General features: G+C 41.5%; 1 protein-coding gene across 6 annotated transcripts in view; it reads right to left on the bottom strand.

The window, feature by feature from the left end:
- The window catches only part of MBD5 (methyl-CpG binding domain protein 5), a 600,490-nt gene that overhangs the window by 435,685 nt on the left and 149,223 nt on the right, over positions 1-15,582 (bottom strand). For 5 of the 6 annotated variants that reach the window (XM_029605434.1, XM_029605436.1, XM_029605437.1 and 2 more), the window contains exon 3: positions 6,391-6,515. The exons of the other annotated variant lie outside the window; for it this stretch is intronic. The gene's annotated coding sequence lies outside the window, so the exon portion shown is untranslated. The remainder of the gene's footprint in view (positions 1-6,390; positions 6,516-15,582) is intronic. 6 annotated transcript variants of the gene reach the window in all.

Raw genomic sequence — 15,582 nt, 5'->3', positions numbered from 1 at the left:
CACTTAGCACCATTCTCTCTTCAGAGTAGGTTCCATTTACCATCACACACTGTCTTCTATCTGTCAACCAGTTTGTAATCCATGCCACCACCTTGGCGCTCACTCCCAAGCTTCTCATTTTATTAATGAGTCTTCTATGTGGGACCGTATCAAAAGCTTTACTAAAATCAAAGTAAATCAACATTGATCTCTCTTCCCTGATCCAATTCTCTAGTCACCCAATCAGATTTGTCTGACAGGACATTACCCCGGTGAATCTATGCTGCCTCTGTACAAGCAACCTATCTGTTTGTAGATAGTTCATTATCCATTCCTTCAACATAGTCTCCATTAATTTTCTCACCACCGAGGTGAAGCTAACCAGCCTGTATTTTCCAGCCTCCTCTCTGTTCCCACTCTTGTGAATCAGGACCATCACCACTCTTCTCTAATCACTGGGCACCACTCCCATTTCCAGGGATGTATTAAACAGGTCATGCAGTGGACCCACCAGCACATCTCTGAGATCCTTCAGTATCCTGGGATGAACCTCATCAGGCCCCATGGCTTTGTCCACTTTCAGTTTTCTTGGATCTTCCCATACATTCTCTTTTGTAAACGGAGTTTCATCTACTCCACCTACAGCCTCATTAAGTAGTGACTGTCCTTCTCCAGGGTCTTCTTCAGTGAACACTGAACTGAAGTATTTGTTTAATATTTCTGCCATTTCTTCATCTCTCTCCACACATTGATCCTTATTCACCTTTCAATTTTACTATACCTCTTTGGACCTTTCTCCTTTCTGTGATGTATCTGAAAAATGTTTTATCACCTCTCTTTACACCTCTGACAATCTTTTCTTCTGCCTGACCTTTTGCTTTGCTGATTACTTTCTTAGTCTCCCTCAGTTTCACCAGCTATTCTTCTCAGTGTCCTCTTTTTGGGATCCTTTATATTTCTTGAACGCTGCTTTTTTTGCTTTTATGTCAGCCATTTCCTTTGAAAACCAGATTGGTTTCTTATTTCTCTTTTGTTTACTTTTCTAACATATAGATTTGTTGCTTTTGTAATTGTTCCTTTTAGTTTGGCCCACAGTTGTTCCACCTCTTCCATTTTCTCCCAGTCTTCTAGTTCAACCTCCAGGTAGATTCCCATTTTAGCAAAGTCCATATTTTTGAAATGCAAAACTGAGGACTTCGTGTGACTTCTCTGTATCCTATTTGTGATGTCAAACCAAACCATTTGATGATCACTGGTGCTGAGGTGGGTACCCACCTGGACATTAGAAACATTATCCCCATTAGTGAGCACTAGGTCAAGCATAACTCCCTCCCTCGTGAGTTCCTTTACCATTTGTTTGAAGAGAGCCCCTTGCAGGGTATCCACTCTCTCTCTCTACTTGATAGATTCTGCAAAAGGGATTTTCCAGTCTGAGTCCGGCAGATTCATCTCCAACAATTAAAACTTCTCCTTTCTTTCCCACCTTTTTGATGTCTTCGACCAGATCTCTATCCAGTTCTTCTGTTTGGATCTGAGGCCTGTAAACCACATCAGTAAAAATGGATGCACCATCATTTTTTTTTTTTTTTTTTTTTTTAGGACAGCTTTTCTAGCCCACATTCCTTGCAGTTCAGTAGCTTGGATATTGTTTTTGACATAAAGGGCTACTCCTCCCCCTTTTGTGTCCTTTCTGTCCTTCCTTAACAAGTTATAGCCCGGTATGGCCGTATCCCAATCATGAGAATCTGTGAACCATGTTCTCCTTAACAACATCCAAATCCACTTCTACCATTAGGCCTGCAGGTCTGGGATTTTATTACCCAAACTATGAGCATTTGTAATCATAGCTTTCCAACTTTTTTCCCTTGAAATGTTGCACTTCTTAGGCACCTTTTCTGCTTTTTGGAGCTGATTTTTTTTTTTATTTTCTCCTTCCATGCCCTGTTTTGCTTGGGGGGGGGGGGGTGCTGTCAATTTCATTGGCCATCTCCTGCCATCTCTCTTTAGTTTAAATGTCTGATAACATATGATATTAATTTTTCACTTTGCATCCTCCTTCCTGCTACAGACAAATGAAGGCCATCCTTACCATATAGCCTTTTATTGCTCCATACACGAACCCAGCCTCCAATGTATCCAAAACCATTTTCTGTACACCAGGATTTGAGCTAGGAATTGAAATTATTTATACAGCATAGTTTCTCATTTCCATGAACAGGTAATACTTCTGAAATGCAATAGTCTGCAGCGTGTCTTTATCTTGCCTAGATTTTGGAAATCTTTTTATACTGCATGGATACCATTTCTATTGAGGTCTTTGGGCCCCAGATGGATGTTGACACATATCAAAGTTTCTACTTTCATAGTTCAATGACTTAGACTATCTGGTTTGTATTTCTACTACCATCTGTGAATATACCCAGCTATGTAAAAGTTAGCTTGATAAGTATTTCCAGCAAACGTTTGGACTGCACTTCAGCTAACATAGCTGGCTAACTTTAGGGAAACCAAGGCAGTCCTAAAGTTAGCTAAATTAAACTTATTGGTGTTATCCGGCTAATTTAGCTGGTTAGATGTACTATGCCCCGAATCCCACCACCACCATCACTTATCCAGCAAATATTTTAGCAAGATTAGAAGTTAGCTGGCTAAATCTGGAAGCTCAGATCAGTAGGATTTTAAATCCCACTTTTTGTCTGGCTAAGTCTGGGATTTAGAAAAACCAGAAAAAATCAATGCCACTACTACAGCGATTATAACTATAATCAATAAATCATGAGCTGCTACTCAATCGCTGGAATAAAGAATTTTTTTTCTCAAAAATATTTATGATAAATAGTTTAAGAGATGTTTGAATTGGGAATTTTATGACACCTGCTCTGTATTCAATGTATACGTGAGTTAAAGTATTATTTGTGTATTGTTTTAAAAAATATAAAGGAATTGGAGGAAAGTTTCATATAAACTCGTTGGTGTCTCCGCACCACGGTTATGTGGTGGTATAATCATTAACTGTCCCCCTCCTCCTGTGAAGAATTTTTTTGTGTAAAAACTTTTTTTGTGTTACTTCACCTCTGTAACCTCTTCCGTGTGATGAACGTCAAAATTGTTTGTATACCATGACGGTGCTAAATTTGTAGAGCTGTGGACTCTCTACTGTCAACTATAAACTATTAAGGAGTAAAGTTCAGACTTCCCTTTAAGATGTTGGTGTATGCTGTCCAATTTCCAACGAAGGTCCCGACACAGTCGATCCGTGTTTCAGACAAATAGTCTTTCCTCAGGGATGTAAAACGTTATAAATACTACCAACTTGCTGGGAATCTGGATAAACTCCATTGAAGTAATCCTCTGATGGACTTAGGTGAATGACTCTTGACGGAGTTGCTCTGGCTCCGTCACCGGAAGAGTGGTTATGTGTTCTGCCAGACCCGTTTTATATGCAGCTGGAAGAGCGGGAAGTAACCAATGACCGTGTGTGAGCTAACTGACGTGATGGCGCCGACCTGATGGAGAACTTGCGTGCGGAGCTACCGGTGTACTCTCCGACCTGATGGAGAACTTAATGACAGGCTGACTTACTGACGTGTTGTCGCCGACTTGATGGAGAACTTGTGTACGTGGCTCCCGACGTACTCTCCGACCTGACAGGAAACTAGATGTCATGCTCGCGTTAAACGCCCATGGATGCCATGTTAAAGAATTTAATTAAAAGTTGCTACAGCCGGATTCCTTGGCAGAGCACCCTTAATGTATATCCATATTTTGCCGACATGTCACGTGGACTGGTCACTGGGGATTGAACAAAAGGGGTAGTGACAAACTGTTACAAAAGGGGTAGTGACAAACTGTTACAGCAAGGAGTTCCAATTTAAATAGTCATTCATTCCCCGTGGGGCTGATGTGGTTAAGGTGAAAATCCAAAAAGCTTCACGTTGGTTAAGTAATGCCCTGATGTCCCCGCCCCTGGGTGGGGCGTCCAGATGTTCCAGTACCGTCCATTTCAAATCTGCTATGATGTGTCCCCTGTCTGTCAGATGTTGCACCATTGGTGCCGTCATTTTCGCTGTGTTGAATCTAGACTTGTGCTCTCCCAGTCTCACCTTGACTGGTCTTGAGGTGCGGCCTATATATAACTGGGGACACGGGCAGATGATAACATAGACTACGTTGCTGGATAAACAGTTGGTATTGTGCTTGCGCCAAACTTTATATCCCGAAACGGGATCCTCCCATAAGATGCCTTGAATGGTTTGTGCACACCATGTGCAATTGCCACATGGTTGATGGCCCACTACCCATGGGGATGGCCCACTACCCATGGGGTCCCCGTTAGCACCATCAGTTGCAAACCTTTACGTAACCCACTTTGAGAACACTCAGGTTTATCCATCCACCTGGTGGCAGTATATAAAATGTTGGTATCGCTTCATAGACGGGGTAGAAACATAAGAGATCACACAGTCCACGCACAAACTAACATCGTCAAACGAGAAGAGACGGTAGTGGGCCATCAACCATGTGGCAATTGCACATGGTGTGCACAAACCATTCAAGGCATCTTATGGGAGGATCCCGTTTCGGGATATAAAGTTTGGCGCAAGCACAATACCAACTGTTTATCCAGCAACGTAGTCTATGTTATCATCTGCCCGTGTCCCCAGTTATATATAGGCCGCACCTCAAGACCAGTCAAGGTGAGACTGGGAGAGCACAAGTCTAGATTCAACACAGCGAAAATGACGGCACCAATGGTGCAACATCTGACAGACAGGGGACACATCATAGCAGATTTGAAATGGACGGTACTGGAACATCTGGACGCCCCACCCAGGGGCGGGGACATCAGGGCATTACTTAACCAACGTGAAGCTTTTTGGATTTTCACCTTAACCACATCAGCCCCACGGGGAATGAATGACGATTTAAATTGGAACTCCTTGCTGTAACAGTTTGTCACTACCCCTTTTGTAACAGTTTGTCACTACCCCTTTTGTTCAATCCCCAGTGACCAGTCCACGTGACATGTCGGCAAAATATGGATATACATTAAGGGTGCTCTGCCAAGGAATCCGGCTGTAGCAACTTTTAATTAAATTCTTTAACATGGCATCCATGGGCGTTTAACGCGAGCATGACATCTAGTTTCCTGTCAGGTCGGAGAGTACGTCGGGAGCCACGTACACAAGTTCTCCATCAAGTCGGCGACAACACGTCAGTAAGTCAGCCTGTCATTAAGTTCTCCATCAGGTCGGAGAGTACACCGGTAGCTCCGCACGCAAGTTCTCCATCAGGTCGGCGCCATCACGTCAGTTAGCTCACACACGGTCATTGGTTACTTCCCGCTCTTCCAGCTGCATATAAAACGGGTCTGGCAGAACACATAACCACTCTTCCGGTGACGGAGCCAGAGCAACTCCGTCAAGAGTCATTCACCTAAGTCCATCAGAGGATTACTTCAATGGAGTTTATCCAGATTCCCAGCAAGTTGGTAGTATTTATAACGTTTTACATCCCTGAGGAAAGACTATTTGTCTGAAACACGGATCGACTGTGTCGGGACCTTCGTTGGAAATTGGACAGCATACACCAACATCTTAAAGGGAAGTCTGAACTTTACTCCTTAATAGTTTATAGTTGACAGTAGAGAGTCCACAGCTCTACAAATTTAGCACCGTCATGGTATACAAACAATTTTGACGTTCATCACACGGAAGAGGTTACAGAGGTGAAGTAACACAAAAAAAGTTTTTACACAAAAAAATTCTTCACAGGAGGAGGGGGACAGTTAATGATTATACCACCACATAACCGTGGTGCGGAGACACCAACGAGTTTATATGAAACTTTCCTCCAATTCCTTTATATTTTTTAAAACAATACACAAATAATACTTTAACTCACGTATACATTGAATACAGAGCAGGTGTCATAAAATTCCCAATTCAAACATCTCTTAAACTATTTATCAAATATTTTTGAGAAAAAAAATTCTTTATTCCAGCGATTAAGTCTGGGATTTAGCCAGACAAACTGCTTTCAATATTGACCCCATACTTTGTTCACCATTTCACTGCATGTATTGATTCCCTGATTAATACAGGGGCAATTTTTAGTATTTACCTATGGATAAATATCTACCAAGTGTCCTGGAGAGAATGTGCACCCCTTCCCCATTTTCTTAAATATATATCTTAGTCCTGTTTCTCTTTCACAATAACTGAACTAGATAAAATAAGATGGCTATAAATAGAATGCCTCTGAAACCAAATTTATCATTATCAGTCTACTAGCTGGAAACTTCCAGACTGTACAAAAAAACAAATAAAATAATTAATTCCAAAGCAGTGGTAAAAGGAAAGAAAACAATTAGAAAAGTTGTACTAGCTTGGTAATGGATAACCTACTTACCTCAGACTGAAGAGCTGGGATGAAAACACAAATTTTTAGGGTCTGTAATCCTTAGGCCACAAGACAGTCAATTGTATAATGCTTAGATAATTTCCTTTGCCTACTGAAGAAGCTTCTACATCTTCCTATTGTAAAAAAAAAAAAAATAGATAGGCAACAACTCTTCTTTATAAAACAAATGTTAACCAATCTATATACATGTTTTATCTAAGCAGTATGCCAAAGTTGTCTCTGACAAAGATTATTTGAAAGAGCAAAATTGCTCTCCTGTAACAGGTGTTCTTGTAGACAGCAGGACAAATCAGCTACACAAGTGGGTGACATCATTCAATGGCATAGAGACAGATAGCGCTTTCAGAGGTCAGTAAGATCAAAGTGGTCTTTCCAAGCATGTACAGGTGAATTCCTTCAGTCTTTGTAGCAATCTGATTTTCAACTCCTAAAGGAGGAGGGTAGGATTGTGTGGCTGATTTGTCCTGCTGTCTACAAAGAACTGTTACAGGTGAGCAAATTTACCTTGGGTATGGATAAGCAGGAAAAGTATCAACCAAACAAGTTGGGACTCCCAAAGTTAAGGGCTGCATAAAAATAATTGTACTTCACAAAAGAAAATGTAACCTGTGGAAGGGCAGAGGCTGGAAGGAAGAGTTGAAGGAATCAATTAAATAAGCTTTTTAGAACTACCTATCTGTTGCTTGACATGAAGCATATTCTAATCAGTAGTGAGCAGTAAAGTTATGGATGGAAGACCATTTGGCAGCCTTGCATATATTTTCTAAGGAGGTAGAGCAAAGATGTGCTGAGGAAAGATTAAATGATTTCTTTGCTTCAGTGCTTACTGAAGAGGATATTGGAGAGATGCCAGCTCCGGAGAAGATTTTCATGGGTGATGATCCTGATCAACTGAACCAAATCACGGTGAACCTAGAAGATGTGATAGGCCTGACTGACAAACTGAAGAGTAGTAAATCACCTGGACTGGATGGTATACACACCAGGATTCTGAAAAAACTAAAACATGAAATTTCAGAACTATTAGTAAAAATTTGTAACCTATCATTAAAATCATCCGATGTACCTGAAGACTGGAAGGGGTCCAATGTAACCCCTATATTTAAAAAGGGATCCAGGAAACTATAGACCAGTGATCCTGACCAATGCCAAGAAAAACTGTGGAAACTGACAAAGAATATAATCACAAAACTAATTTAGATAGACATGGTTTGATGCGACCCAGCCAACATGAATTTACCCAAGGGAAGTCCTGCCTCACAAATCTCCTACATTTTTTGAAGGGGTGAATAAACGGTGGACAAAGGTGAACCGGTAGATGTGTTATATTTGGATTTTCAGCAGGCATTCGACAAAGTCCCGCGTGAGAGGCTTCTAAGAAAACTAAAAAGTCATGGGATATGAGGCTATGTCCTTTTGTGGAACGCAAGTTGGTTAAAAGACAGGTAACAGAAAGTAGGATTAAATGGTCAGTTTTCCAAGTGGTAAAAGATAAACAGTGGAGAGCCTCAGAGATCTGTACTTGGACCGGTGAGACTGGAAGATTGGGATTCCAAATGGCAGATGAATTTTAACGTGGCAAGTGCAAAGTGATGCATATAGGGAAAAATAACCCTTGCTATAGTTACACAATGTTAGATTCTATCTTAGGAGTTACAACCCAGGAAAGAGATCTAGACGTCATAGTGGATAATACATTGAAATCATTGCCCCAGTATGCTGTGGCGATCAAAAAAAGCAAACAGAATGTTAGGAATTATTAGGGAAGGAATGGAAAATAAAACTGAGGATGTCATGATGCCTCTTTATCGTTCCATGGTGAGACCGCACATTGAATACTGTGTGCAATTCTGGTCACCACATATCAAAAAGGATATAGCTGCATTGGAGAAAGTGTAGAGAAGGGCAACCAAAATGATATGGGGCATGGAACGGCTGCCCTATGAGGAAAGGCTAAAGAGGTTAGAGCTGTTCAGTTTGGAGAAGAGACTGAGGGGGGATATGATGAAGTCTACAAAATTATGAAAGGACATGAACAAGTTAATGTAAATCTGTTATGTATTCTCTCAGAGAAAGACCGGGGGAACTCCATGAAGTTAGCAAGTAGCTCATTTAAAACAAATTGAAGAGCAAATTCTTTTTCACTCAGCATATAGTTAAACTTTGGAATTCATTGCCAACTGATGTGGTTTCAGCAGTTAATGTTACTGGGTTTAAAAAAGGTTTGGATAAGGTTCCTAGAGGATAAATCCATAAACTATTACGGTAATTAATAAGCAATAGTAGCTTGTGATCTAACGTTTGGGTACTAGACAGGTACATATACTTGGATTGGCCACTGTTGGAAACAAGATACTGGGCTTGATGGACCCTTGATCTGACTCAGTATGGCATTTCTTATGTTCTTATGCTGTAGTCCTGATGGGCTTTTACTTTACTTTGGAGGTGGAGCCCTGATTGATTTATAGTAGTAGGAGATGCGATCAGATATCTAAACTGAAAGCGTTCTCTTTAATACTGAACCCTATTTGACTAGGTTGAAAGCAACAAAAAGTTGAGAAGATTTTCTGTAAGAGTTTGTTCTTTATAAATAGAAAAAAGCAGCTCTTCTGCAGACCAATGTATCTAGAATCTGTTCACCCATTACATGTGGTCTTGGAAAAAATGTTGGAAAGACAATGGATTGATTTAAATTAAACAGAGAACTTTTGGTAGAAGTTTAGGATGAGTTTTCAAAACTACACTATTATGGAAAAACTGAAAATAGGGGGCATTCCATGAAGTTAGCAAGTAGCACATTTAAGACTAATCGGAGAAAATTCTTTTTCACTCAACGCACAATAAAGCTCTGGAATTTGTTGCCAGAGGATGTGGTTAGTGCAGTTAGTGTAGCTGGGTTCAAAAAAGGTTTGGATAAGTTCTTGGAGAAGTCTATTAACGGCTATTAATCAAGTTTACTTAGGGAATAGCCACTGCTATTAATTGCATCAGTAGCATGGGATCTTCTTAGTGTTTGGGTAATTGCCACGTTCTTGTGGCCTGGTTTGGCCTCTGTTCGAAACAGGATACTGGGCTTGAGGGACCCTTGGTCTGACCCAGCATGGCAATTTCTTATGTTCTTAAGGCTTGTAGCTCACTTACTTTCTGAGCATTATAAGTAAACTTTTCAAGAAAGGAGCTTCAGTTCTGCTTTTGCCAAAGATTAAATGTTGTGTCCGGTCGCAGATGGCTGCGACCGCTCTGCTTTACCTCTTTTTCTCCCCTCTCTCCCTCTTTGGGCAAGATGGTTGTCTCCGGTGCAGAGTGCCTCGGTGTTTCCAGACCAGCATGGGCGTCCCCATCCGCCATGCTCACTCCCATGGTCTCCTAGGGCGCGAACGCGCACATCTCCGACACTCAAATACACGTCATGGCAGGAACCTCGGGGGCAGCCCCACCACATGATGTCAGTACCTGTAGGTATATCTAGCCTCCACTACCAATTTGACAGGCCGATACAGTACAGTGCGCTCCGGAGCGCACTGTTAACCCGCGTTTGGACGCGTGTTTTGGACGCGCTGACTTTACCCCTTATTCAATAAGGGGTAACAGTGCGTCGAAAACGCACTGTTACCCCTTCACTCTGTGAGTACCTCTACAATCCGGCGCTCCAACTCCACCCACCAGCTGCGGTGTTACCCGCACTGTGGGCTCCTGCCTATCGTGAACATCTGGGTGAGACTATACTTCTGAGCCTGTTGAGCGTATTGGCACTTCATGAATCAGTGCCTTACCTTCCTGCTTCACCATCTATTTACAGCAGTACAATAAAGATTCTATCCATTCTGTGTCTGCTATCTGTGTCAGCCTATCGTAGTGGTTCCCCACGGGGCACCTCCCCATGGGTGGAGTCATCGCCATTGCGACCAAGGGTCCACAATGCCTCAAACACAACATTAAATGGTTATATTTGTGTGTTGAACCATAGGTACATTTAGATCCTAGGGTTTAGGAAGATCTTTTAGCAGAGGTTTAAGATTATTTAGGCCTTTCATAAATCTAGAAATGTAGCTTGTTGAGAATTAAGACAACCCTTAAAACTTTCAAGGTATACTACCTTAGAACAAAGAAACTCTGTCAAAGTTAGTCTTCAATCTTTATTGAGAAAGGTTTAACAGGTATTGAAATAACATGGGAACATGAAATATAAATGGGTTTTGTTGTAGAATAGAGCACCAGAGAGTGAACCTTTCCTTTTGATGTTTTAAGATGATTTTGTTGGGCATTTCCTAGATGCTAGGAGAACTTGTCCACTTCACAAAGCAACAGTAGAGAAGCTACTAGCTTGCTTTCAACAAGCATGTAGTCAGAACTAATGACTGAAAATGTAGAAGATTCCTGTCTCTCTGTGCGATCATGGATGGGAATATACGGTATGTCATCTTATCGGATGCTAAATAGTTAGGTGTTGTAGTCATGGAAACCAAATTTGGCAAATCATTTGACTCCTGTCTCACCTTAACTTTTGAAGTACCTTGGCTATAAGTGGAATTGGAAGAAATGCATAGAGCAGTCCTTGATTTCAAGGGATTAAGAAAGTATTTGCTGTTATCTGCATTTTTTGTTAAATAAAATTAAAATCAACAAATCTGGCAGGAAGAATGGGCAAAAATCATTTCCAAACAGTGTACAAAGCTGGTAGAAACTTACCCCAACAGACAAAGCTGTTATTGCAGCAAAAGGTGGTTCTACCAAGTACTAATCTGAACGGGTTGAATACTTATGCATTTTCCAGTTTTTAATTTTACCTTATAAAAAATGCAGAGAAATAATGAATTGTAACTTTGAAAAATTATTTTAAGAGCATACTGGTTTGCAATAAGCATAGGGGCGGATTTTAAATGCCCTGTGCGCCGGCGCACCTATTTTGCATAGGCCGCCGGTGCGCGCAGAGCCCCGGGATGCGCGTAAGTACCGGGGCTTTGTAAAAGAGGTGTGTCGGGGGCGGGTCGGAGGGCGTGCCCGGAGCGATGGAGCGTTTTGGGAGCGTGTCGCGCGTGACGCAGCGTTTCGGGGGCAGCGATGCGGGCGTGGTTTCGGCCCGGGGGTGTTCCGGGGGCGTGGCCGCGGCCTCCGGACCAGCCCCCGGGACCGGAACACGGAGCGGGGCTGCCGGCCGGTGCTTTCAGCAGGCGTAACTTTGCCGACAAAGGTAGGGGTTTTTTTTTTTTTTAGATAGGGCCAGGGGGGTGAGTTAGGTAGGGGAAGGGAAGGGAAGGTGGGGGGAGGGCGAAGGAAAGTTCCCTCCGAGGCCACTCTGAAATCAGAGCGGCCTCGGAGGGAACAGGCGGCGCGCGCAGGTTACACAAATGTGCACCCCCCCTTGCACGCGCCAACCCTGGATTTTATAAGATACGCGCGTATCTTATAAAATCCAGCGTACTTTTGTTCGCGCCTGGTGCGTGAACAAAAGTACGCAATCGCGCAAATTTTTTAAATCTACCCCATACTGTTTTGAACAATCTGTATAACTATCATTTGTTATCCACACAAATCTGCTGACTTTTTTTTTTGGGGGGGAGGAGAGGGTTTGAATACTTTTGCAAGCCACTATATGATTGGAGTGGAACAGTTCCTTGGTTACTCAATTTTCTAATGATCATTCGTGTGACTATAACTGGTGACAATCTATTTTGTTTTCTCTCCCAGGGAGACAGACCACTTGAAGTATTCTTTGGGAAATTGCCTGTTTTCAAATCTTGTTGGCTTTCTATCTCTAAGAACCTGTCCCTCCCTGTTTGCTAATATAGAGCATAGCTAGTTGGTTGCCTGTTTGGATTAAGACAACCTTGTTCTTTAGTCAGAATGAGTTCCTTCAGAACACTGAAAGTAGCTATCAATTCTAAATGGTTCTTATGAAGTAATTTTTTTGTTGTTGACCAAGTTCCTTGAGAGCATAGGTGGTTGAAATGAGCTCCTCACCCTATTTGGAATCTGTGGTTATAATTTCTGATGCTGAGTCTGGGTAAACAACTGACCTCTGAGTAGGCTGGAAGAATTTAACCACTATTTGAGAGAATGGACAAGCACGGGGATATTTGTATGTTGTGAGATAGCAGTTGAAAATGCTGATTCCACTGGAATTTTAGAAGCAAATGAGCTGATCTCATGGCAAGGCATATATAAGGAGTGACATGAACTGTTGCTGCCATGTGATTCAACATATGCATAAAATGACATGCCATAACTCTTTGGACATCAAGATTTTGTTCATTAAGAGAAAGAAAGGTTTTCCCCATGCTGTATCAAGATGAACTCCTATAAAGATTACCACATGAGAAGATTTTATGCTGGGTTTTGGCAAATTGATGATGAATCATAGGGACTGAAGGTTTCGTATTGTATGAAGAATGGAAGAATGAACTTGTGTTCTGATATGAACCAGTGTTCTTAAAAGGGAAAAGCAAATATATCATGTAGCTTTAGATGAGCAACTACTAGAAGACATTTCATGAATACTCTTGGAGCCACTGAGATACCAAAAGGGAGATCTCAATATTGATCATGATCATTCTGTAATGTAGAACAGAGAAATTTCCTGTAATATTTGAGAATTGAAATGTGCATGTATGAATCCTTGAGATCTAGGGTAGACAGCCAATTGTTGATTTCCAACTGAGGAAAGATGATACTTCAGGAGTTCACCTTGAACTTTTCCTTATAAAATGTTTGTTGAGATTCCTGAATTACAGGATAGAATGAAGACCTCCTCTCTTCTGAAATTAGAAAATATTTGGAATAGAAACCTATAATTCTTTCTAGTACTCAAACACTTTCTACTGCATTGCCTGAGAGTAGGACTGATTAAACCTTGTTGCAGAGGTTTGATTTGATCTGCAACTAGAGTATCCTTGGAGAATTTTTTTTCGGGGGGGGGGGGGGGGGGGGGGGGGGGGAGAGGAAGGGGGGAGGAATTTGAAATGTAAATGATATCCCTCCTGTATGATCTTTAATATCCAGCAATCTGTTGTTATCAAAGACCATGCAGGAATGAAGTGTTGAAGTCTTCCCCCCACTGGAAGAGTATTCAAAGCTAACAGGGAATTATGTTTTCTGTTGAAGTCAAAAGTTCAAGTTTGATTTGGTTTAAGAAAGCTACAAAGATTTGTTTTGCATTCTGAAACACTGAGCTGCTTTTGCTAAGGACATGATCATTGAAAAAGATAAAGTTTATATCTTCTCCTTGAATAGAAATACTGCCTTTTATAGTACCAAGGGTGAGGCTTTTTAAAGTAGAAGATTTGCTGCCGATAAACCCCTAGATTCATCATAATGCTATAATACTGCATGGATATCGCCCGCAGTCAGAATAAGGGGCATGTTTATTGTAATTTTAAAATTACCACACCGTGCACTAACATAGCATTTCAAATAAGTATTATCGCGGAGTGTGGTAAAGTTTTCGCGTCCCGCAATACTTCTGATTTGCAGCTCGTGAAGCGCCCACACAGATACCTATTACTATTTGGGTGGGAGGGGGGGGGGGGTGGAGGAAGAGAGAGTCTTTATAAGGCCTTCATAGTAGTCAGGTATTTTTCTCTCTATAGGATGGCCAGTTAATAGCTCAAGGTGAGGTGTTAGATTTGGTTTAGGGGCCAGTTCTACATGCAGAGCGAGACATATGAACAGCACAGTACTCCTCGGAGAAAGTTTTACATCATTTGGAGTGAGGAAAGTCTCACAAAGATGATATTTCTACAATGTTCTCTCGCCCTAGCTTGATGGACTCTTATCAAGCTAGGGCGAGACTTTCCTCACTCCAAATGACGTAAAAATCTTTACTGAGGAGTACTGTGCTGTTCGTACATCTCGCTCTGCATGTAAAACTGGCCCCTAAATCACTACCAACACCTCACCTCGAGCTGGCCCTCCTGTAGACATATAAATAGTTTAATACTGTGAAGGCCTTGCCAGAGACTCTCTGTCTCTGCCTCTCTCTTTCTCCCCTTCCCTCTCCCTAAACCTAAAAATATCCAAAATGCAGTTTGCAATCTTTAGCGCATATTGCATTAGTGCCGTTTTGGGCATATCACACACATTTACGCCAGGAAAAAAGGGGCAGTTATTTCCAGCGTTAAAACCGCGCAATATTGCCCCTTATTTTAATTAATCCTGCTCAAACCCTTCCCCACTCCTGACCCTTCAAAAATTTACATTTGTGCCGTGCAGTAACACTATTATCGCATGCGTTATAGCGTTAACGGGTTATCACGTGCGTTAACGCCATAACGCATTTTGATGAATAACCCTGAAAATCAGGAAACTGGTTCCATGTGCCTTAAGATCTACTGCTTCTTTCACTTTTTCTCCAAAGACATTTTATTTCCTTCATATGGAACATCAGCAAGTTTTCATATACATCTTCACAGTTCTCTGAAGCTCAGTTGGGCTAATCTTCTTGCTCCAATGGCTATTGCTAACATTCTGAAAAAAGTGTCATAAGCCTCATAGGTTGATTTGATGAGATGCTTTCTACATTCTTCAACTGCATGGTTAGTTGATATGAACCTGTTTGAAATCCTGCAGTTTCTGTAAGCAAGGATACATATACTGTGCAGCTACTCAAACTTAATATAGCTGATTGGAAAACCTTAATTGATGTGTTATCCAGTAAGGCAAGGTCCTTTCCCAGAGATATACTAGAATGAAGGTTAGATTATTTTGCCTTTTTTAAAGCTGATTATACCATTACTGATTAATGGGGCAGTTGGTCTTCTTGATGGACTGGACAATTCTGAATCTTATACTTGATATCCAATTTTTTTGAGACTGAAAGTGTTGACAAGGGTATCTACTATATTCTTGTCTGACGCTCCTGTTGTAGTCTATGTATTGGTACCACTATAACTTGATTTAGGAGGTTCAACAAACTTTAGTACAAGAAACGAAACCTAGAGAAAACATTTTTTGTTTATTAGAGGGAAAGGAATCTTTCTGGCCATCTTTTGGACAAAAGCAGGATAAGCTGTATCCTTGGGAGGAGATTTACTCTCCTGGGAGGCTGTGGAGTAGGATCCAATGGAAGACCAGTAGGGTCTTCATCATCTGAATAGTACATCGCAGAAATATAAGAAGATTCAGAGCCTTCCTGTGAAGCAGAGAGTATTATAGGAAGTGCCTCTGATGTTGTGCATCCCTAGA

The sequence above is a fragment of the Rhinatrema bivittatum genome, chromosome 6 (genome assembly GCF_901001135.1).
Source record: "Rhinatrema bivittatum chromosome 6, aRhiBiv1.1, whole genome shotgun sequence".
Taxonomy (NCBI): Eukaryota; Metazoa; Chordata; class Amphibia; order Gymnophiona; family Rhinatrematidae; genus Rhinatrema; species Rhinatrema bivittatum.
The sequence above is the reverse complement of the archived record's forward strand: the minus strand, read 5'-3'. Positions and strand labels throughout refer to the sequence as shown.